A 24929-nucleotide genomic window follows, 5' to 3' on the forward strand; every position below is an offset into this window, starting at 1 on the left:
AAAGAAAAAAGAGAGAGAGAGAGAGATTTTTCAATTGACAGAAGGAGACTCCTGTGAAGAAATGGTCCCTGATCACATAGTGAAACATACATTAACCAACCTGAAACCATCTCCACCTACTTCCAGGATTTTTGGTATGTAACTCAAAAAATGTATCACTTAATACATCATTTACTTAAGCTTTCTGTTCTCTGTAGCTGAAAACATCCTAAATGATTAATAGGATTCTGCCTATCAGGTCTGCCCTGTGAGTTTTCTCTGAATAAATGCTGGGCCCAGGGCAGGCAGGCAGAAGGTGCCATTGGAGCTGAGCTCCCTGGAGTGTCTGTAAGGAATGGGAATGGCCCTACAAAGAAAAAATATAGGTGTCCGGGTGTTTCTGAGGTCCAGTCTCATTCTGTCCCTGACTGACTGACAGAACGGAATATGGGAAACCAAGGTATTAAGGAGGAAAATCTTGATCTCAGTTGTATCACAAACTAAAGAACCTCAGTCTAGACTACCTAACTGAAGTCAATCCCAAATAAAATTGGGATATTAAGAAAAGCTTGTCTTTGGTGAACCACAATTATTCTGTATATAAATCTGCTCAACTCTTCAGATGACAAGTTCACCCCACGTAATTGTCCTCTGCCCCATTTTCCATAACCTATTTTATGCCTACCCACATAGGGGCCTACCCACAAATAGGGATATTTGCCTTTTAATTCTTTCTAAAGACAATACAGAGAGCCAACAGAATGAATTTCTAATACTGGAATTTCAGACCTTATCAATTCTAGATGGCGTACTTTTAGACAGAGTGATGTTCCTAAAATCCCACTATATCCAACCAATTTCTCCGGCTTGAAAGCAGGTCTCACTCTTGCCTTACTCTGCTGTGACAGCTAAGATTATGTTCGCTGTCATGGCTCTTGAACCAAACTCTGCCCTGAGGCAGATTTTGGCTGACCCCACTGGCCAGTGAATATTTGTGTGTGCCCCAATTAAAAAGGTCTTAGGAGGTGAAGGGGAAAGAAAGGGGAGGAAGAAGGCCTGCAGGCACAGGTCTGGCACTGACCTACCCCTTCATCCCTTCCAGGAAGCGGGAAGAAACAACAACAAATCACTTTAGCTAATGCAAGAGTGGCCGAGACACTCTGAGCTGCCCTCAGCCGGTTGTAAGGAAGCTCACAGCTTTCAGAGCCTTCTTCAGCAAGCCCCTGACCTCAGGTCCTATGTGTCCTGCATTTCTTCATCTCACTGTGGCCCTGCCAAGAAAGTCTAGCCTCAAAAAGACCCAGGAGAGGGGTGCACTGAAGAGGCATAACTGTTGCCAGGGAGACAAGAGAATGGTGAGGGACAGACACAGGCTCCTCTGCCCACTATTAAGCCTTCACAGTAGAAGGAAGGGAGAGCAGGAGGGGGGGAAGGGGGAGAAAAGCTCTGGCAAGAGAGGCAGGTCATCACCTTCGAAGCACGAGTCCCTGTGTGGAGGCTTCTTCTGTAAGCGTCTACCTGGTTCATCTCAGTGGCCTTTTCTCAAAGTGCTGCTCTGCCCTTCATCCTGTGTCTAGACTCAGTTCAGCTTATGAGGTGTCTCTAAAGAAAGGGAAACCAAGACTTCAGGCAGTGCTTCTCCTGGAGCAAGTTGGAGCTTCAGAGATGAGCTGGGCTTCCCATGGGGCTGGCAGACCACCCTGATGGCTATGCCACTTGCCCAGCCCATCAGCAGCTTGTAGAGAGCACGGAGCAGACAGGAAGGGCTTGGCAAGCAGCTCCCCAATGCCAGCAGACCAGACAATGGCAGCAGCCGTCTTGCCTACACACCCATGAGAGGAAGACAGAGCCTGCTCCAGTGCCCTGCAGGCCACACTTCTGCTGACCTGTGGAAACGGTGCACAATGCTGAAGGCAGGGTGGATCGTTTTTCCTGCAGGAAGCTAGAGGGCCACCCCATGACCAAATGCATCTGCGTGTTCCCCAAATGCATTGGGACCTCTTGTCCCGGCGCTGAAGCTGCCAGGATACAGCCCTTTGCAGGGCTACCTCGGGGAGTCAGCTCCCCTAGTTTCGCTCTCTGCACGGTTCCTATAGTATCCATGAGGCCTCTGAGGGCTGTGGGCCACCTGTCCTCCCCTAACTTAAGGTGCCTGGCGGTTCCTGGTCTCTAAAAAGCATCGTTTTAAAGCGGACAGATCCTAGCTCTCACACCTCCGGTCCTATAGCTTTTGAGAAATACCTGGACACAATAGGATAAAACTGTGCGTCCAATAAAACTTTCTGTGATGATAGCAACGTTCCATACCCATGCTGTTCGGCACACAGCCGCCAACCACACAGGGAGCTGGAGTGACTAAAGCACTGAATGTTTAGTTTATTTCATTTTAGTGAGTCAAATTTAAATTATAAAGTGTCACAATTGGCCAGTGGCTACCATACTGGGCAGGGCAGGAAAAATTAAGGCCTCTCGCAGCCATTACTAGTGGAAAACAAGTAGGAGGGGAATAAAGTGCTACCCCACCCCGAGAGGAAAACACTAAGGGAAGACAACTTCTTTAGCAATTAACAGTCCCTCTCCGCTAAGTGCCCTTTTCCTGCTAAAACTTCCCTGCCTCAGTGAGTTACACGAAGCCAGAAGCGCATAGAGAAGGGAAGGGCTGCAGGTCCGTGTCAGCTCGAGAAGCAGGGAGAGTGGGCACGGGGCCGGGCAAACACACTCAGCAGGTCTGCAGAACAGAAAGCCTGGAACCCTGTCATTTTCCACTTCAGTCCCACAGGGATCTGATGCTGTGAGAAAGAAGAAGAAAACAATTAAATCCCAGCATGCACAGATGTTGGGGTCTTGGAGAAATTAAAACTTTGCTGCCCTCTGTTTTGGGGGCTCCTGCTGTGGGGCCATCTCACAGGTCAAAACTTCCCTGTAATAAGATCCTTCTGGTTTTTCAAAGTGCCTGGGTGGATCCAAGTCAGGCTTTTCTTCCATCACAGCAAGTCAAGGTAAAAGGAGGTCCTAGCGCGTTCGTGTTCAGGCGGTGCCACAGTCGTGTGAGAGCAAACAGTTAGCTTCTCATCTGCACTTAGCTCAGGTCACAGATGTGATTTCTGGAGGTCATTCCTAGAAGAAAAGCTGGGTATTTGGCAGATGATGAAGTGAGCCATGCATTCCAGGTGAACGGAGCTGAGAAAAGGTACCATGATCACAGGGCCGGGGGGGGGGGGGAGCTGGGGAGTGGGGCAGACAGTGTGACAGGACTCATCACATGCCCACTCCAAATCTGTTCTTTGTCTTGTATTCCCACCTCAAGAGGACAACTGACACACTCGGCAGAGAGAAATCTGGCAGGGATCATCCTGGATGCCTCCTTTTCCCTCCCCCGCCCCCATGAGATTGGTCACCAAGCCCTGCTGGTTCTACCGCATTTCCTGGACCCTCATGGGGCGCCTGTCCACGTCCCACCCAGGACTCCACCTATGTGATCACTGTCTCCCCCACTCAGTCCATCCTCCCTCACTTGCCAGAGGAACCAGACTAAAAATCAAGCCACGTGGCATCTATCACTCACATGCTGAGCTGAGGTCCCATTTAACCTAATGGCCTATGCCAACACTTTCCAGGTGGCAAGCAAGACCTCTAAGGAGCTGCCCATGCGTTTTTCCCTAAGGTCACTTCAAACAGCCCATCACCCTTACAGCATCTGCTCCATGTGCCTATGTGTTTGCACAAGCTGTCTCCTTTGTGTAAATGTTCTTTTCTTCCCAACTCCTATGCATCCTTAATAACCAGCTCTATCACTTCCTCCTCTGTGAAGCACTTTTGGATACAGGTAAATTAGATGCTTCTCTCCTCTGTGCTCCCACAGCCCTCTAGGGCAGGTTATGTTTATTTTGTTCCCAAAGTCTGTCTTTCCTTTACAAGGGGAACTCTGAGCTCCTCGGTGGCTGGAACTATGGTTTCTTAGTCATTTCTATTTCCTCCTGCCTTTCATGTGCCTGGGTCATTATACTACATGAAGATGAATAAATGAATGCACGCATATATGCATGAAAAGTTCAACAGACTAAAACCACAGGACAGGATCCAGGCTTCTCAAGCCTTAACATGCACACGAATCACCTGGGAATTGTACTAAAATGTACATTCTGGCTCAGTGTGCATTCTGCACTTCTATCAAGCTCCCAGTGGATGTGGATACATGAACCATGCCTCATGTGGACCACACTCTCAGTAATGAAGACACAGAGATCCCACAGGTAAGGAGAAAGTTACAAACAAAAGAACCTCGTCCACTGTTGAGTCATGTAACACAACACGTTCCGGCTATTGAAAATGATGTTCTATTTAATGATATGGAAGTATGCTACATGAACAGGTGTAGAAAAGATAGAGAATCCCATACTGTTTAAATATAACTAGATAGATAGAATGACAGAATCCATCAAATTGGTGTGGGAGAGAAGGGGGGGAGGGAGGAAGGGGAAAAGGAAAGGAAGAGGTGAGTCAGGGGGAGGGAAGGAAGGAGAGGACAAAGAACAAGGCATACATCAAAGTGTTGATAGTGGTTATTGCTGAGGGATAGAAGTGCAGGTGTTTACATTTTTTTTCTTTGTAAGTATTTGAATTTTCCCATTTTCTACAGTAATCATGCATTATTTCATAGCACTAAAATTATTTTACTCTTTAAATGCACTCCCTCATTGGCCGAGAATACACTAACTCATTTACTGCATTCCCTAAAAACAAGATGGCAACTCCGGCTGGGGGTCCTGAGCTGGCCTTTGAGAAAGGATATTATGAGATCAAGCAACGGGTGTGGAAAGTCCCAGCCCAGGACACCGACACCTCCCAGAAAAGATGTGCTGAGCATCTCGGACAGTGTGAGTCATCCATCCCTGCTACTGACCGTACAGCTTATGGGGTACCATTGATAAGGCAAAAGGTGACCCTGGGTCCTGGGATGGGGCCAAACACTGTAGCTAAAATAAATGTGTGGGTTGACAGAGGGAACAGTGCCTCTCTGCATCCCTGACTGACAGGCCCATTATATTAGCATTCCTGTCATGTCCTCTGGCTTCTCCCTAGGGCTCTTTCTTTCTGCGCCACATTGTTTCACTCTCTCCCCCTTTAAATAGTTTATTTTTAAGCCCCTAAGATACTGTCCTTAATAAGTCCTTCCTTCTTATACCACAGGGACCCAGATCACCCTGATTATTTTAGTTTTTCAGATGGGAAGATAGGCAGAGCAGCATAAGGGCCCCGGGAGCGAGCCACCAGGATCATCTTGTCACCATAAATCTGGGAGATCCGTTTTCTGGGAGAAACCCCTCCAACCTTATTCCTCTGTCTTTCTCCTATTCCTTTGGGAATCAGAACTCAGAGCCTACTATAAGGATCTTGTAAGCTGAGGTCTAAGGGAGGGGCATGCATATCTAAGAGCAGAGAGGCTCTCCAGCCTAATCTAGCACCATGGGCTCCATAAGCACACAACTTTTCCTTGGGAGCTGGGACTAGGGGGCTGAAAACCAAGGCCTACAGTCACAGGGTGAGTGTTCGCTAGGGTAACAGACCCAGAGCATTCAGTGACTTGAATAATGAGCAGTCTATTTCTTCCTCAGAGAATACCCAGGGTGGGTTCTCGGGTTGAGCACGCAGCTCTGGGCCACATCATCCTTCAGGACCCTGGCCAGCAGCTGTCTTACGGCCTTGAGTGCCTGGCTTTCAAGGGTTCCTTTGGCCATCATCATTCCAGTCAGCCCGAAGGGAGAAAGGGCACAGAGGCACACAGTGGGAGAAGTTCAGACAGGCCCGGTCTGGAAGCAGCACTCATCATTCCCATTCCCATTCTGTCACGAGATCTCAGGTCTAGGTCCAAACCTAACATTTATTTTAGCTGCACACTCAGGCAGAAGAGAAGGCTGTGTTTGACAGACAGCAATCTCTACCACATTTTATAACCTAGAGTTAGATCCCAGACTCAGGTTCACAAGCAATTACTGAGCACCTACCTTGTGCCAGGTGCCATACTAGGAACTAGAGATCCAAAAACAACTAAGACACAGTCTCTTCCCTGGAGGGGTCCCTCCTTGGGGGAGGTCCTCACTGTAGTGAGTAACTGAGACCCATGTCGTCGAGTTTGGGAATGAGGAAACATAGCCAACTGGGTCCCTATGCGCTCGGCAACTGCAACACAAATAATAAGAAAAGACAGGTGTGCTCGGCAGTGTGCACACAGGGTCCGGTGGAAGTCTGCGGGTGATGTATGTGGACACCCTTCTGTGAGCAGACTGCCCACGGCAGGGATCTGTGTGTCTAAATGTGTACGTAAGCCCACACACATGCAGATATGCACATGCCTGAGCACATAAACGTTCCTCAGGACAACTCCGCATCCTCAACCAACATGAGCATTTCCCTTCCCTCTTGAAGGCCAACGGGCTAGACGATCTCGCTCTAGAAGTCTAAGTGGTTGCAAAAGAACTTCCTCTCCTCCTTTAATATTTTCTCTTACTCTTGTATTTCTACCCAGAATGACTCAGCTACCTGCTACAGTTTGTAAAACTCACTCCCGTAATCCTCCAGCCCAGTGTCTTAGCCCCACATCACTTCTTGCTTCTCCACTCCATGGTGAGAAAATGGCAGCCATGACTGGATGGGGCACAGAGCTCAGTGGTCCAGGCTCCAGGGGCGGCTGAAAGGAAGGCCTTCCGGTCTGGGGCTTTCTCAAGGGCTTTCTCCCTGGCAAGGCCGCACAGCCCACAGCATAACTAGCGTGGAGTGAACCATTCCCTGCAGGGAGGGACAGCAGACAACACTGGTGTAGAAAAACACAGGAAAGAAAGTCCCAAGCAGATGGAGGATATTGCCCAGCCTCATAAACTCAGGGCAAGTGGGATGTTCTCATAGGAGGCTGGAAAGAGCAGGTCTGTGCTGGAAGAAGGGCCTACAGCGGGGCAACCAAGGAGCAGTTATATGCTGAGGGGTCCAAGAGTTTTCAGCATTTTTAGGCTTTTGGTTCCAAGGCAAGGGCAGAGCTTACTACAAGACAAGATGAGCACTTCCCAACTGCAGGCGCCTCAAAGAGATGCTGAAGTCACCTCTGGGTGACCCCACTCTGTCCCCAGATGAAGAGGACCATTGTATAGGCTCCAGCTTGCAAGGTCTAAAGTGTTTTCCCTTCTGCAGAGGAAGACACCCCCCCACACACAGCCCACCACCAGCCAGGCTGTCACCAGTACACAGAGCTCCTCCTGCTTCCAGGCTGAGGGTTAGATAAGGAATGAGACACGGGCACAGCCAGATGGGGCCAGTCTCGCCCTGAGTGTGGTTGCTGCTAGGGAAGCTGGAAACCTATAGCCATATTAACTATAATAATAACAGTAATCACAATGATTCTCCCCAGCCCTGCCCAGAGCTTTTTGGCTACCAAGACCCTTCTGTTTCTACTGTCATCCCCATGTTCCTGGGTAGCAGGCCAGGTGACAGAGGAAGGTCCCTTTCCTCATCCCTCATCATCCAGACTCAAGCAAAGAGGAGCCATCCCCACTGACAGAGGAAGATGGACCATGCAGGTTCCGGCCCCGGTCTCTACGCTTGCATTGTGGCCCTCGGTTGGCTGTGCCCTGTGCTGGTGTGCAGCATGCTCCCATGACAGCCCCTGCCCTGGCAGGAGGCACCACCAAGGCTCCCTGAGGCTAGAGGGATCCTCGGAAGACGTTCAACAACTGCTCCTGCCTCTGGGAAGGACAGGCAGCTCCTGAGTCACTGCGGGCAGATGGGAAACTGTCCTATTTTTTCAAAATATCCACAAGAAATGCCACCATCTGCTTAGGTAGTCAAATGTGTCTGATGATCTGACAAGGCCAAATAGGAAACTGCGACAGCACTATTTACTGCTGGGAGCAGTAACTTCTAACAGAACGGCACTTTCCAGTTTGCAAGGCACTTTCTGGGGGAGCTTTACAGCTTTCAAGGAACTTAGGAGTGGAGCTTTTAAAAGAAGCACTACTTTTAAATGTAGGCCCCAGGTGCCTGGGTGGTACCATCCTTGAAGCTTCTGTCTCTTGATCTCAATTCAGGTCATGATCTCAGGGTCATGAAATCGAGCCCCACTTCAGGCTCCATGCTGGGCATGGAACTTGCTTAAGATTGTCTCCTTCTGCTGTTCCCCAACCCTCTTCCTGCTCACTCTTGCTCTCTCAAAAATTCAGAAAATAAAAATAAATGTGGATCCCATCCTCAAGACTGAATGAATAGCTGCGGGGTGTGCTGTGGGCTTTTCATAGTTTTGAGAAGGTCTACAGATGATTCTCAAGAATCGTGACAGAATTGAGGACACCATCTCATTATTTTCTTGAAAAAAGAAAGACTTCCCTGATGAGGACACATACTATTGTTTCCAACTTGTAGAAAAGAAAACTGAGGTTCAGGACACCTCCATGGCTTGACCAGGGTAACACAGCTAGCTTACTCTAGATCTAAGAGCAAATCTCTAGGTCTATAGTTGACTGGTTTGTACTCCCCCATGCCAACATACTGCCCACACTGCCCGTCAGAAGAGGTATGAGGAGGACACTAGGAGCTCAAAATTTACCTCCCAGAAGGGTGGAAACTCTGAGTCACTCACACCTCCCTGAATTTAATGTATTCTTCCAGTGCTCAGTCACGTCGAGCTTCCGCACTGTGGGGAAAGAAGGCGAATCCATGAAACAAGGGTCACCTTTTCCGACCATGGGCGGGGTCGTGGAAGACCAGCCCCCCCAACCACAGTGTGTGCTCACAGTGTGTGCTGTTATCAGGACGGCTCCAAACTCCTGATGATAAACATCCTCTGAGACACTCAGGCAAACTACAAATTCTTTTCAAAATTTTTGAAGAAAAAGGAAAAACTCGGAGTCCGAATCCCCAGGGGAGGGGATGGAGAGCACCAGCCCCCACCAGGGCCTTAGTGATGCTGCTCAGCTCAGACATCGGGAGGAAACTGCTCCAGGATGGTGGTTCTCCACGGGGCGGGGGCTACCGTGGTTATTCAGGCCTGACAGGAATCCCCCTCAGCACCTTTTCCTGTAAAGCTATCCTTGAGCTGCTCCAGGTGACAAGAAGCTCATCTTTAAGCATGGTTTCTCAACCTTGGCATTACTGACATTTGAGGGCAGATCATTCCCTGCTGTGCGGGGCTGCCCTGTGCATTCTAGGATGTTTGAAAGCATCCCGGCTTCTACCCACTAGATGCCAGGGGCACCCCCAACTCAGCCATAGCAATCAAAAACGTCTCCAAACACTACCAAATGCCCTGGAGGACAAAGTCCCCCCCCCAGTGGAAAACTGCTGGGCAGGTGGAAAGGGGAGAGCCTGGACATGGGGGTCCCCAGGTCTTGGGCCAGCTCTGCTGCTCACCCACCATGCACACTGAGACCGTACTGACAGCTTGCAGGAAGGCTTGTGCCTCCATCCATGAAACAGGCATGATGTCTATCCTGAAGCAATGTGGCGAAGATGGATTATGATCCAGAACATAAGGGTTCTGATTCTTAGCAAAAGCCATTGGAAGGTGGAGGGAATAAGCCATGGGTCTCCAAAGCATCTAGGATTAATAAAACAATAAATACCAGGAAAGACCTTGTTATGGACTGAATTATGTCCCCCCTAAAAATTCCTAAGTTGAAGCCCTAACCCCCAGTACCACAGAAGGTGGCTTTTTGTGGAGACAGGGCCTTTAAAAGATAATTAAGTTAAAATGAGGCCCTAGGGTCGGCCCTAATCCAATCTGATGGTATCCTTATAAGAAGAGAAAATGTGGACAAAGACACCAGGGACACATGCGCACAGGGGAAAGACCGTGTCAGGTCCCAGAGGACAGGTAGCCATCTGCAAGCCAATGAGAGGCCTCGGGAGCCACCAACCCTGCCGACACCTCCATCCTCGGCCTCCAGCCTCCAGCACTGGGCGACACAACACACTTTGGTCTGGGACAGTTTGTTACGTCAGCCACAGCAAACCAACACAGGCCCCCTCCCTCCTTCTGCCACCATATGTGCGATGACTCCACACCCTGCCCTTGGCATTGACCATCTCCAGCACCTGGTGGGTCCCCTCCACGGGATTTCAGTTCCCCCCACTCCTCCCTAGGAAGGAGGCTAGGTAGCAGGAGGGCCGATGTGGCCTCTCACACGCAGGTCGTGGGGGGCTCAGTAATCCTCCGTGACCAGTACACAGAGGGGTTGTCTCTCCTCTCCAAAGCCTTTGGAGCAGCTTAACAACAGCTTAACAACAGCACACAGGGCTAAACCTCCAGCACAAACCCCTTGCTAAACACAGGTTTTCAGCTAAGGTAATAATACCCTACCCGCCGGTGATAAAAGACCATCTAGATGAAGGGCTGCTTCCCCAGTGCTTAATAATCAGCATTTAGAACCTAGTCTGAAATTTAATTTTCTGGAGAGGGCACCTGGGGACCAGGCTTTTCTTGATAGGTCAAGAGCCATAGGCCACACAGTGACCTTCGATTGACACAAGACATACAAAGACAGAGCACACGTCCTAATAACAGTGTTAACCTACAGCGGTCATGCTGGGGCCCGGGGTCAGCCGTAAGTGTTCCACCCACACCCCCCTCACTGCAACCGACACAATCGGCACTATTGCCTTCACTGGTGCAGGTGAGGAAACTGAGACACAGAGTGGCCATGCGACTTGTCCAAGAGCCACAGCTAGTGACTAGCCAGACCAGGAGACACAGCCAAGGAGTGTGAGGTCTTGAGGAGAGAAAATGAGTCCCGCTCATTCAAGTCGCTGCTCTCTTCCCCACCATACAAGGCTGAGCCCACAAATGGGCCTGCTCATGTTACCCAAGGGTTCCCAAGGTAAGAGGGTCATGGAAAGAGCATGAGCTCTGACCTTAGATGGACTTAGCTAGGAAACCTGGCTCTTGCACGACCAGCTGTGTGATCTCAGGTAAGTCACTTCCCTAACCCTTAGTTTCTTTGACCATGAAAGTGTGAACAAATCTCACATGACAATTTTAAGGGAAAAAAAATGAGAATACACTTGGCAGAAAACACCTAGCATGACCCCGGGCACCTGCACTTCCTCAGTAAAGGTTGATTCTCTGTCCTTGTCCTCACTTCCTGCAAAGGCCCTCATTACTGAGGGAAGAATCTCCCGGTCCTATTGGAAATCATCACCCAAGCCAGTAGCTTGGTAAGAGACAACGGTTGTCTCCAGTTACTCAGGACCAGGTCACTGGCACACGAGAGGCTTGTTACTCTCTGCGCTGCGTCTGGCAAATCTGGCTCAGCCACTTCCCTCCAGCCCACCCGTGAGCCTCCACCTCGTGCCTGTCTGTCCCAAGCCGTGGGATTCCTCAACAACAGGCCAAAGGGGGGCTGCCACCCTGCGAAGTGTGCGTTCTCAACTTACAACACAGTGTGTGTGTGCCCGGCTGGTTGCTTAGCGACTGACCACATTCTCCAGGGCCGTAGCTACAAAGCTTCTATTCCCAGGTCTGTTCTGGGCGTCCGGAACATTCCAGGGGCTAAATCACCACTGTCCACAACTTCCACACAGGAGTCGTTCTCCCGCTCCAGGGACGGCATCCCACTGCACAGCCTCCAGCTAAGCCCTGGTCTGCCATGACCACCTGAGAGCGAAAGAACATATCCAAGGAGCACAGCACCACACCGGATCCCCCTGACCCCCAGCAAGTCCTACAATGTGGTTCCCAAGCCAGAGAGCCAGTTTCACCATTTCTGCCACATGGTGGGCGAAGAAACCAGAGCCTTCTGGGTCTCCACTCTGAAATGGGTCTGGGGCCATCACTCTGGTGTCTCCATCTGCCTCCCTCTCCCCAGACTGTGTGAGAGCCGCAGGGCAGAAGCCCTTGTATTGCCAGGAAGCAGACATTTAAGTTTTAGAAACCAGCCTTCTTTGGAAAATGCACTGCCTCGCCCTGTTTTCTCTGGATGTCATGGATACAGAGAGGAGTCATTCCTAGCCTTGGGGAGAGAGAGAAATTGAATCTAGAGACATCACATGGATCATCTTAGCAGCATCTCCTGTATTAAAAAAAAGAGAAAGAAAAAACACCCCACCAAAGAGTCAGCGGCCAAATTAATTGTTTTTGTGATTAACAAAAAAACAATTAAGCCCCAAATGCTGCTGCTCAGGGGAAGGTTATTCACAGATTTTTCTGGGGGCCGTTCTGGCCACAGAGCAATGACAGCTTCATTCTGATCCCTGCAAGATGGTCCAAGAGAGAAATTACGCCACAGACTCATTACAGCCACACTGTCTAATCCTCTCCAGGGAAGCCAGACCAAGTCCCGGCCAGTGACACAAGAGCGCTGCCACTGGGCTGCAGCCCCGGGCGTGGATGAGGGGAGAGGAGGTACGCAGGCGGGCTGAGAGATGGGCTGGGCTCTTGGAGGAGAGGGACCCTAAAAGTCAAAAGGCCTATGACTGCTCCTTGCGGAGACCAGCCCCTCAATGAATATTGATTCAATTGGGAAGGAATAGAGGAAGGGAGAGAGGGAGGAAGAAATTAATGTGCCTTCATGAAACTGCACAGTGGGGACACTGAAGCACATTTCCCCATTTTGAAGGTAGTAACAAGGACGATGATGATGACCACCATGACATCTCTCATTTACTGAGCACCTAAGCACCTACCATGTGGCAGGCCCTCTGCTAAAGGCATCTACTATCTCATTTTACCTCCCTTCTCATTTAAAAAGTGCCTGTTTTAAATGTAAGCAAACCTAAGCTCACAGAAGTCGAATAACTTGTCCAGGACCCCCACCTAATAAGGAGATTTGCCTCCAGGTACCTTGGACTCAACTTCCCATATCATTGGCCAAAGTCTCAGTGGCCATTTTTTTAGAGACCACCAGCCTAGGGTTGCACCAACACTCATAGGGACAGGGCTGAGCTACCCCATGCTGGCTCACCAGCCCCTTTCTGTTGGCCTTGGGTTTCCATGGAACAAAATCACAGCAGCTGTGGAACCTCTTGGGGGACATGTCCTGAAGACACTCTCTCCCCTCATGTTGATCTCCAGTGCTGAAGGTTCCTTTTTACCCATCCATATGGAGTTAGTGGGAGGAGAGGCAGGATGAAAGAGGGAAGAACAGCCAAGGGTAGAAGAAGCCAGAGAGGCAGGGCAAGCCAGACAAGCAGACAGAGACTGGGTTTTGTGTTTGTTTGTTTGTTTGTTTGTTTTTGAAAGATTTTATTTATTTATTTAAGAGAGAATGGGAATGAGAGAGAGAACAAGAGAGGGAGAGGGCCAGAGAGAGAAGCAGACTCCCTGTGGAGCTGGGAGCCTGATGTGGGACTCAATCCTAGAACTCCGGGATCATGACCTGAGCCAAAGGCAGTTGCTTAACCAACTGAGCCACCCAGGTGCCCCGAGACTGGGTTTTTTAATCAGTGGGACCAAGAACACGCCACCGGCCCCCACCTTACCACATCCCCACCGGCCTGAGCTCCGATCCTTTTAGTGAGAGGACCCAGTGGATAGTAGGTCCCTGTGAGCTCCCCACTGATCGAGGGCTCACTAACCAAAGTCTTCAGTCCTTCAGAGAAAGTCTGAGAGCCAGATCTGAAGCAGGCAAAGCCTCCCAAGGCACAAACTATGAAGGTTTAAATAGGCAATGACATAGAGCGGAGAACTCCAGATTCTCAGCTGGAGCGGCATTTCAACAGTGAACATCTTCAACCACTTGACTTCATCTCAGCTCTTCAGATATTTTATGCATTAAGTAACAGCTAGATCTTAATGAAAGCTACTTACATAAATTTGGGGAAAATAGCAACAAAAGCACTTCTTGCAACACAAGACATCAGCTCCTTTATTGTCTCATTGCTCTTGGCACGAAAGCAAGCGACGAGGAGCAAGTATCTCAGAGGAATACCTAATTTTGGTATTTTTCACCTTACCATCAGGGGTACTGACTCCAAAGATCTTTTACTATCAGCAAAGATTAATCCATTTCTGATACCGCTTTTCCCCCAATCTCCTTCTTTATTGACTTGACGCTCATCAACTAATAGGGCACATTGCTCACCTTTTTCCATGGCTCTGGAAAACACATGTGCCACAAAAACTGCTTGGGCCTCTAGACTCTATACTCATGACAGGACCCCTTAGAAAGTCATACAAGGCTTTGTACAAATTCTATCATAATGAAGTCCAACGAGATATTATGGGGAGCGGTACAGTGTTGTGATTAAAACCCATGAGCTGGTGCCCAACCCTGCTTCCACCACTTATGGTTTGGGTTTGAAGAGTCTAGAAGCATCTTAAGCCAGCTAACTTATATCCCAGCTCTTCAGATGTTTTATGCATCAGAGAGCATAAAGCTCTCTTAATCTTTTATTAAGATCTAGCCAGATCTTAATAAAAGCTGTGAACCTGGGACAAGCATTTAACCCAAGCCTCAGTTTCTTTTTATTTTTTTTACTGTTTTTTTTTTAAGATTTTATTAATTTATTTGAGAGAGAGAGAGCATGAAAGGAAAAAGGTCAGAGGAAAAGCAGACTCCCCACTGAGCAGGAAGCCCAATGCAGGACTCGATCCCAGGACTCCAAGATCATGACCTAAGCCAAAGGCTGTCGCCCAAACAACTGAGCCAACCCGGTGCCCTCAAGCCTCAGTTTCCTTATCCACAAGATGGGGCAATAATGGTATCTACAATAAAGAAGTGTAGGGATGTTAAACGAACCAACCGTTATAAAGCACCAGGCACAGAAGCCAACCAATAAAAGTAAGTTATGTTAGCATGATAAAAAAAATGGAAAATACTTGGGCTAATCAGTTAGAATTGTGCATGTTCACTATTAGGATGAAATCCATGGCCATGGTCAGTGGATAGGCATGGAAATGAATGTTATAAAACTGGCTTCTGCACCGAGGCCTCCTATGACATCACGTGACAAGAGGTGCTTCAATCGCTGTGTGTCTCTGGGCCCAGCCCTGTTCCTCCTCTCTGAGGTGCTTAGATCATGCACTCTCAGAGGTCCCTTCCAGTTCTGACACTGTGCCCACATGTGGGGAAGGGAGATGCAGGAAAGATCTACATCAACCACACTTCACTGGGAGAAGAGGAAACTCTGTTATAACTGACCATCTTACTCTTGGCCAGCCAATTTTCTAGTTTACACCCTTCCTTCCTGCATGAGGCCACCTAAACTTTCCTTGGTGGGCTGTGAGGCACTGGAATGATAGGATGAGTGCCCCCATTGTCCCCTCACACGCACACAAGCACACACGTGCACACATGCACTCACACCTCCTCTAGTACCTGATGCCTCTGTTGCACACGGAAGGATGACTGAAGCCTCCTCTGGGTCTGCACCAGCTGGTGCAGGGAGAGATGCTGCTGACCGTCCCACAAACTGTCTAGAAATGGAAAGCAACTGGATTTCTGGCAAGAAGAAGAAGAGAGAGAAAGTAGACCTACCTCACTTGGGCCAGTTCTCTTGGTCAGGTTTTTTTAACCTGAGACATTTAGGCCAAATTCAGGCTGATGCCCAGGCCCAGCTGGAATGGGGCAGGGAGGGTGAGGCACAAAGAGCCCTGACCAGGGAAGCCCCTGCTGGGCCTTGTCTCCCTGGTGCAGAAGAAACTCCAAAGATAAGCTGCTCACTGGGGAAGGTGGAAACAAGGGACTGTGTTTGAAGTGAGCTGGAACTCTGGCTCCCTGTCACTCCAACCAGCTTCCCTGGGCCTCAGTTTCCCTAGCTGGGCTTTACACTGGCTGTTCAGGCCCTCCTAAGGCGGGGGGTGGCCGGTGGGGGGAGGTCACCATTGAGATAACAGACACGTGGTGTAAAGATGGTTTAGAGAACCAATCTCAAATCTCAAGAAGAGGAGATCAGAACCTGCAAATCTATTTCAAAGCAGTATCACCCAGGACTAATCTACCACACTGGTTCCAGGATTTGAAGAAAGATGCCTCCCCGGGGCACGCTGCCTGCCCATCACCCCCTCCAGAGCTCCTACAAATAGAACTTCAGATCTCCCCCACAAAGCATGTCAAGCAGCTCACTGGCGTCTCCTTCCATATTCCATCCCACCCAGCCCTGCGTTTGCTGAATCTCCTGCTCTCTTGTGCCCCATCTCCCCAAGCAACCGATGGAACCTGAGGCAAGGGGGTTCCCCTATATAAGGTAGTCAATCACACAGCTCTGTTTCCTTCCTTGATAAACAAGCCCTGTTGGTTTCTTGTGTCCACCACAGCTTCTGTGGTGGAGCCCAGGGCCCTCTGAGTCTCCCCTTCAGCAAGCAGTGAGGGTTGGGAGCCTGGGTTCCAACTCTGAGACCACTCAGATCTAGAATAAATCAATGCCCTTTCTGCTTCAGTTTCTGCATCTGTGGAAATATGGACGATAATTTCTCCTCCACACCCCACCTAATTCCAAGCAATGGTTTGAGAAGCAAAATGAAGGCACTTCTGGTGAAAAGGGTTATTTGAATACAAGCTATTTACAAAGATTTTAGACCTCCTGGGATGCCTGGGTGGCTCAGTTGGTTAAACGTCTGCCTTCAGCTCGGGTCACGATCTTGAGGTCCTGGGATTGAATCCCACATCAGGCTCCTTGCTTGGCGGGGAGCCTGCTTCTCCCTCTCCCTGCCACACCCCCTGTTTGTGCCCTCTATCTCTCTCTCTCTGACCAATAAATAAATGAAATCATTTTTTAAAAATTTAGAGCTCCTTTCTTTTGTATTTCTTGGATGCGATCATTTTGGAGTAAGGAAAAGACCTCTTGAGGGGTCCTACTACCCTGACAGTAGTTAATGAACCAGAGAAAAGTAGTAATAATAGTAAGACAAAGGGAAGAGCAAACAAAATTCCCTTCTAGAGTCCCTTCTGGACTCTCAGGACCTAGAGTCTTCCCACACCCTCTGGACAGTTCCTCTCTTAAATGTGACCTTCATCATAGGAGGTAAAGGTATGTCGGCATCAACATGCTGCCCAGACAGTTCCTATAGGATCTGACCCCCTCCCTGTCACGAAATTCTGCCCACAGGTCTAGAATTTGAATTAAAAAGCAAAGAAAATAAGGATGTATAAAGCCAAATCTGTCTGCCCACGCCCTAAGCACTCACTAAGAAAACATTAAAATCGTGCACTCTTCTGAGCTGTGAACCATACGTCTCTCAAGCTCGAAGGAACTTCCAGAGAGGACGTGATGATGGTCACGATGATAAGTGATTCTGATGACCGCTGCTTTCTCAACAGCTCACATGCACCATAAACTTGATCCGTTCTACTGATAAGCTTTACAACATCCTTATAAGGCTGATGGTATTATTAGCTACAGCAGCACTTCTCCAACTTAAGCATATGTCAGAAGCACCTGGAGGGCTTTTGAGACCCAGACTGCAGGGCCCCACCCCCTGAGTTTATAATTCAGTCTATGGTAGGGCCCAAGAATTTGTATTTCTAACCAATTACCAGCTGACATTGACATTGCCACTTGAAAAAATGCACTCAGGGAGCCACTAAGTTAGATGTTCAAGAGATTCCATTCAAACGAAGTCATCTACCCAGGGCCGTCTATACCCACAGCCACGCAATTTTAAAACACCTGTACTAAGATTCAAACCTAGGTTGGCTGATGCCAAATCTTGCATCAGTTCCTTGCTGTCTCCTGATCTCCTGAGGACTCAACCCAGTGCGGATGAAGTGTGCAGTGCTGGCCCCGAAGTTGTCTGATGTCTAAAGTTTTCTGAAGAAGGTCTGAGGATGGGGCAAGGAAGGGAAGCAGGACCAGAGGCATGAAACTTAGAAGAAGCCTGGTAGCCATGGGGCCAACTTCTGTAGGCAGGGAAGGTTTACAGAAGTCATCCTGGACGCTTTATTTTTGTGCCCAATTCTACCACTAGCCAGACATGGTCCTCACGAAGACTCAGTCTAAGATCCCAAGTCAAGTGGTCAACCCATAAACCTGCCATGATGTCCACCTCTAAAACCCACACCAATACCATGAGACAGAATCCAGACTCCAATGAAGTCAGTCCAACTGGTTGCTGTGACTCAGTTTCCTTGTTTGTTAAAAAGGAGAATGATCCCCATCACCTCAAGGTCCCAGGACAACAATGTCAACAAGTAGCACTTCAAAATAAATACCCAGCATCGAGAACAGCTCTTTCTCAGTGGGTGTTCTATAAATACTAGCCAACGTCACCGTATTAGTGATATGGAGCCCTCTGTGAACTGGAAGGTTTGCAAAGCACTTTCCAAATGTGTTCCTCATTGTTGATGTTGGCAGAAGCTTTCGAAGATCCCTGGATGGAAGCATTTCCTGTCGATTTTAACTTGCTCCCCTCCCTTAAAAATTTGATTAAAAGAAAATAAAATAACAATTTTGCTTGATGGTTCTCCCATTTCAATAGCTCCGACTCCTGGCCCCAGCATCCCTGTGCTTGTCCCCACTAAATGCCATGTCAAGCGTTCATTAAAAGCAAACTGGGTTTTTAAAAATAGTGAGACATCTGCATAAATGTTGTTTTATCACTACAATTAGGCAAATTGGCTTCTAAAGCAAATGCAAAATCATTTCGAGGATTTACATTCAGCATAAGACAAACAGGGCAAAGCAGGCCTTGGACAGGTCAGCTGCAACCTTGTACATCATCCAGCAGAGCTGTGGGAAAGGGAGGAGCAGGAGGGAGAATAGGGCAGCAGCAACTTCTGCCCTGTCCTCAGGGCACTCACAGTCCCTGTGATTCTGGGTGGGGGGCATTCCTGGCTTTTTCACCTGTGTCCTTGTTGGACTCCTGGCTCTTAGAATCCTGCAGAAGGTAGGAACCTTTCATGTGTCCTTCTGGAGACCTCTTCAAATCAGACCCAACAGGGACGTATCTATTTACTTAGGAAAGGCACCGGCCTACTGCTACTAAGTCCTACGGGCAGGTGTCTCTCTGCATCCTGCCCCAGATAAGCTTTCAAAACTGCAAAGGCAGTTTTCAGAGCCAATCACGCAGAGAGAAGGGGACAGGCCATTACGCCCCTCAGCGACCCTCGTCTATAAGCTCCTGGTAATTTTTTCTTACGTTTGTTATTTCCTTAAACGGTTAATAGTCCCTCAGAAATAGGCCTACTGTCTTAAATTAGACAATGAGGTTTGTGTCATCCATTCTATTGCCCTTTTTTGCTGTGGCTTCCAGACATCTCACAACTAAATTTGATATTCAACTGCAGTCACTTAGGTAGCCTTAATTTTTAGTATAATTATCTCTGCTCCTTCTGTATGGTTTTGAGCTTTTATTTTATGTCTTAGTGAACACACACCAGGCTCAGGGCTAACATTACATCTCCATTTCAGCAGGGATGCAAAGGATCTTATCCTGTTTTAGGGTCCTGGAAGTGGCCCAAATTCATAAATGAGCTAAAGTACAGACCAATATTCCTAGTGGAGATTCTTATGTGTTAGAAGGATCCCAAAAGGGAACTGAAAAGAGAATTCTGATACTATTTATTGAGCACGTTCTCCATCCTAGTCACCTTAAATATCTTATTTCATTTAATCCTCGCTACTACGTTACAAAATAGCTCAATCAGTCCCTGTAACACTCCTCATCTGTAATTTGGGAACAGTGTTCTCATTTAAATTTTCATGGTTAGTTAGTGGAACTGAAATTAGATACAAAATATATCTGATTTCAGAGCATATATCAAGCCACTGTTAGCCTATACAGTGCTTTTGTGTAAACCCGAGCAAGGGGCCCCTCGGGGAAGACACAGTCTTACGGCGATGGGGCACTGTCTTCGTGTGAGCAGTGCATAAGCTATAGAAAGGGCCAGCCTTGAAGCCTCTCTACTTCGTTCTTAGAAACAGCCCTGAGACAGGAGGGACTGCTGATCTCACCATGATCCCTGTGCTGCTTCCTTTCTGCGCCACACAAAGCACAGCACTGGGCCGTATCTCCCAGGCCCCATGCATGAAGGCGGGGGCACACCATCGCTCCTGTCAGCGAGGGCAAGCATTGTATGTATCATTTCCTGGGGAGTCTGTAAACTCCTCAGCAGTTCTCCACTCCCTCCTTCCCATCCCCCACAGTCAACAGAGACAGGACACTTTGAGGACAAGAGAAGCACATGATCAGGAACTGGAAGGAGTCTTGAGTCCCTTGAAAACTGCAGAGCTGAGTGCATTTCTTCTCCTTCAAACTGCACTGGATTGTGATAGGAATAAAAAATATAATTTTATTGTGTTTAGGTCCCTGACATTTGGGGGTCATTTGTTATGGTATATGACTTACTCTAATGCAAGCCCAAACTATCTTGTTTCCATTTAACAGGACTGGCTGAAAAGATTCAAATGACCTATGGTTAAAAGCAGTAAGCTTCTGATTCAAGAGGCCAGAGGCTGGGGCGGTGGGTGGGCGAGATGATTCCATTTCTTTGTTCTACTAAGTAAAAATTCTCCACAGATCGTCCGTACTTGAAGCCCAACCTTCAAGAACATTCCAAGTTAATCTCACTTTCCGTTCCGACCTTCAGTCATACTTATGAGTCATAGAACTGCAGGGTGTTCAAGCTGAAAGGCACCTCTGAGATCATTATTACAAATGTTGAAGATAAGAAAACTAAGGCCAAGATGTATGGCCTGCCTGGGGTCTCGGAGCCAAGGCTGACGTCGAGGGCTGGTCCAGGGCTCTCTGCGTCCCCTGAACGGATGGAAGCCAAGCCCAAACAGCTCAACGGATGAAAGCAGCCCAGCCCTGCCTGTGGAGTCTGGTGGGGAAAGCAAGCAAAGTGTTCACACGGAGGCCGCTCCGTGTCCAGAGGCCGCTGGCGCCCTCCACTGGACGAACTTGCCCTGTGTCCTCCAAGCCAGCCGGGCACAAATTGCAGGACTCCCAAGTAGAGAGCAATGGAACTATGGCAACGCTCTCTAGGTGTCCGTAGCCACAATCAGCGCCTGTGTTATAACTCCTTTGAGATTGTGAGCTATTCCCTGGCACGTGCCCACATTTTCCAGTCAATGGATCCTGCCGCCTGTACAAATGTAATGTCACTTCAGGCAGGGACACTTGAGTCTACTGTTCCACGCCAAGAGCAGGGAGCACAGCTCCCCGAATCACAGCATCTCCTCCTCCTTCTTCTGGTGCACTGATGCTGCAAAAAGAAAAAAAAAAAATGCCCTTCTTCTAAGGGCCCTGTCCCATTTTTTTTTTTTTAATTCAGTCTCCAGTTCTCGATGAAATTAGTATTTTTCTCTGTGTTGCAGCAGCAGCCGCAGACTGGGCAAGAAAGGAATCTGAGGGAAAAAGAGATAATAAAAGCATCTGTCTACATGACACTGGAGTGGAAAAGGAGGAGCAGGACAGAAGGGCCAGTGGGCTTGTCCCGGCCTCTCTGCATGCTGCTGTGAACAAAAGCTTGCTGGGGGCAGAGTGTGGTCCAGCAGCAGCCAGCGCGCCGAGTGGAAAACCAGAGAGCCATTGTAGTGCCATTCTCTATTCAAAAGGCAATTTTCTCGGAGGTGGTAAGAAGCCACTGTCTGACACTGAACCTCAATTTCCCTGGCTCTGTAGAGCAAGTGACTAAATGATCATAGAAAGTCAGAGATGGTTCTTCACCTCACCGGTTCACTTTGGAGAGGAGCAAACCCAGGCCCAGAGAGGGAAAGGACTTGCCTAAAATCAGCCAGCTAGGAAGGGGCCAAGGTAAAGTGGAGCTCAGGTCTCCCGAGCTCAGCCCTTGCACAAGAAATGTAGCTCTTCACCATCAACAGAGGGACAGAACAAGCAACATTTGGGGGGTACTTTAGCCACAAGGTTTTAGGAATCAGGGGTTTTGGTGTGCGTTGAACTTGGAGAGAGGGGCTGATTCTGGATATCTTACCTGAGCCTGGAGCTGTGGGCCAGGGGCTCCCAGGTTCTAGGCAACTCTATCATGAATGCCCTTTGTGGATAACAAGGCTGGCCTACCTGCTTCTTAAGATTATCATGAAGAGTTGATGAAATAATATAACCCAAAATTTTATTTTACTCTATTTCTAGAGAGGAGACTCTCAGATTAAATTTCATCCAACTCCTTTATTTTATTTTAGGGCCATTTTAGAAAACCCAAACTCAGAGAAGGTATTGCTATAAACTTCAGAATTCTGCTCCCTAAGCCTGATGGGCCCCTGTGCTGCTTGAGGGGGCCCGAAAGGAAGCTGAAGACCTGCAGACTCCGCAAGATTTTCTCGTCTGGTGCAAAGGAGTGTCAGTGCTAAGCCAATGGAGAGCCAGGGTCCAGGATGCTGCCGAAAGCCACAGTTCTCCAGCCTGAGTTCAGCCATGCACCTGACCCAAAGCCTCCACCCATGCTGATTTAGAAAATCTAAATGGCAGACATTTGGTTAAAGACTTACTAGTTTCTCTTCGATCTGCCACCAAGAATTGTTCATAGACATCCTGCTCCAGAACCAACTGGGAGCGCTTTGCAGATTCCGAAGCATTACACCAGATTCACTAAGTGAAAAATCTTCAGAAGGGAGGCCCAAGAAATTATGTACATTTATTTGTCCTAAAGCAATAGCTTCCCATGCACTTAAAGGAAGGAATGGAAAGGAAAGGAAAGGAAAGGAAAGGAAAGGAAAGGAAAGGAAATCCAAATGACTTAGCACCACCTGGAAGGCCCAAGGGGAACTCCTCACCCTCACCTTTTATCCCCGCTTCTAATCCCCCACTATAGACACACTGATCTGCCTTCTGTTCCTCATGTGAAACTCATTCCTGCCTCAGGGCCTTTGCACTTATTCTTCCCTCTGCTTGGAGCAATTCTTTCTCTGGTCCATTCATGGCTGGTTCCTTTTCATTATTTATAAAACAATTGTTTATTCGAGTATCATCCTCCTCATTATTTGGCTCCCAGGCAGCTCCCTTAAGGATGTCTGCCTACCCCATCCTAATACTGCGCCCTGCCACCAGGTCCTTTTCTGTCATCAGAACATCCTTGAAAACAGAATCTTTGTCTTACTTCCTCTGTATCCCCAGCAACAGAATAACCTCTAACATGTCATAGGTACTTAATAAGTACTTGTAGAAGGAAGGAATGACCTTACCCAGTTTTATTCTAAGATTCTCTTATTTATCTGTTTGCCTATTTATTACCTATCTGTCCCACTACAGTGAGCATTCCCTGAGAGCAAACATTTGTCTGCCTTGCTCCCATGATGTCCTTAGTGCCTGGAATAGTATCTGACCCATCATCGGTACTTAGTAACAAGCTGCTCAACGAGATGCATTAGCTAACGTTTGAGAATCCTGGAGCTGGGATCTGTCTGGGCTGCGGACAAGGGAACCGTTTCAATCAACAAGCATTTCCAGTCATGTACGAAAACCTGGGGAAATTTTTAAAAGGCATAAAGCATCTATCTTCCCCCTAAATTGCCCACAGATTAATGAAGGAGACAGAGGCATGAACAAATGACTGTGAAAACACGCAATGAGGTGAAGGCAAGATGTTTGGAGGGTACAGAGCAAGAAGCCACCTGTAATTCAGGCAACCAGGAAGTCTTTGGAGAGGGTGCCAAGACTGGAGCCAACCTTAAAGTGAAGATGGAAGCAAAAACTGGAGGGTGGAAAAGTGGAGAAAGGCAAAGAAAAAAGGACCAGTTTGGAGGCAGATGGCATTTTCGGGAAAGAGTTCAACAAGCAGGACAGCAGAGTGACGAGGCTAGATCAGCAGCTGGACACCAGGTCGCGCTTGGAAGCTTCATTTCGCTCTATCGGCCAACGGCTCCCCAATGATTCAAGTGGCAACAATCTCTCCCTTCTTTTAAAGACTCTTTATAAACAAGCCATGTGAAGATCAAATATTCACACAGAATAAATAAAACGCTGAAGTCCAAAATATAATGTGAAGTCCGTATTTTTACCTCAGACGCATGAAACACAGCTCAGCAACCACAATTTGAAAAACAAAGGATTTCTCAGTGTTTCACTGGCCATCATTTGATACACTGTTTAAGTTGGTTGATGAGAAAACATAAGCGACGTATAACTGTAGGACACACACAAGACTTTTTAGATGAATTTGTTTGGTACGGTATTGATGGAAGAACATTTACCTGTCCTAAAAATGGGTGTACAGACCGGGCTGGGAACCCCCCGTGAGTTAGAGACCCCGTTCTCCAGGGTGTCCTCTGCAGACTGGGAAGCACTGCTGAAGGTCACATGAAGGCAGAGAAGAACGGCGGGCAGGAGCTGATTTTGATGGGATCTGGGTGTGAGGGAGTTAACCGTGGGGGAACTTGCGGAATGCAGGAGGTTGGACTGAAATGGATCCGCAAGAAGGCCAAGTCATGCATGGGTACTCGTGGTGAGGGACAGAGGTGTCCTCAGCTGTGGGACACACCGTCTGATGAACAGAGGCCCTGATCTCAGCCCCTGCTCTCCCCACACCTGACCCAGATCTAAAAAACAACAGCCAAGTGATACCAAAGTGATACCAAACCACACATCCATGCTAATTTTCAACCCCCGTGTCCTGCCCATCCGAGAGGGAGAAATTCTGAAACGAACTGCATGCAGTCCTACAGGCTGGGTCTCACACTCTGCCAAGCACCTAACACTTGGGTGAATTTCCTTCTAGACTTTTCCCTGGGGGTATCAGAACCACACTGCCAGGTATCCTTTATTCCCCTCCCCCACTTCTCTACATTAGTCACACTGTTCTGTCATAAAACATTGTTCTACAAACACGATTTTTAGTTGTCACATAATATTCCACTCTAAGAATGTCCCATAATTTACCATTCTCCTTTTGTTGGACACTTAGAGAGTTTCCAATATGTCACTATTATAAATAGCCCTGTGGTGCCCATCCCTGCACATAAATCTTGGTGCACATCTCCGATTATTTCCTTGGGGCAGATTCCTAGAAGCGTGATTGCTGGAATGTTTGCCATTTTGATGGATTTCGTGTTGTACCGCTTCTCCCGCCTGGTGTCCT

This window comes from Mustela nivalis, assembly GCF_964662115.1.
Source record: "Mustela nivalis genome assembly, chromosome: 12".
NCBI lineage: Eukaryota > Metazoa > Chordata > Mammalia > Carnivora > Mustelidae > Mustela > Mustela nivalis.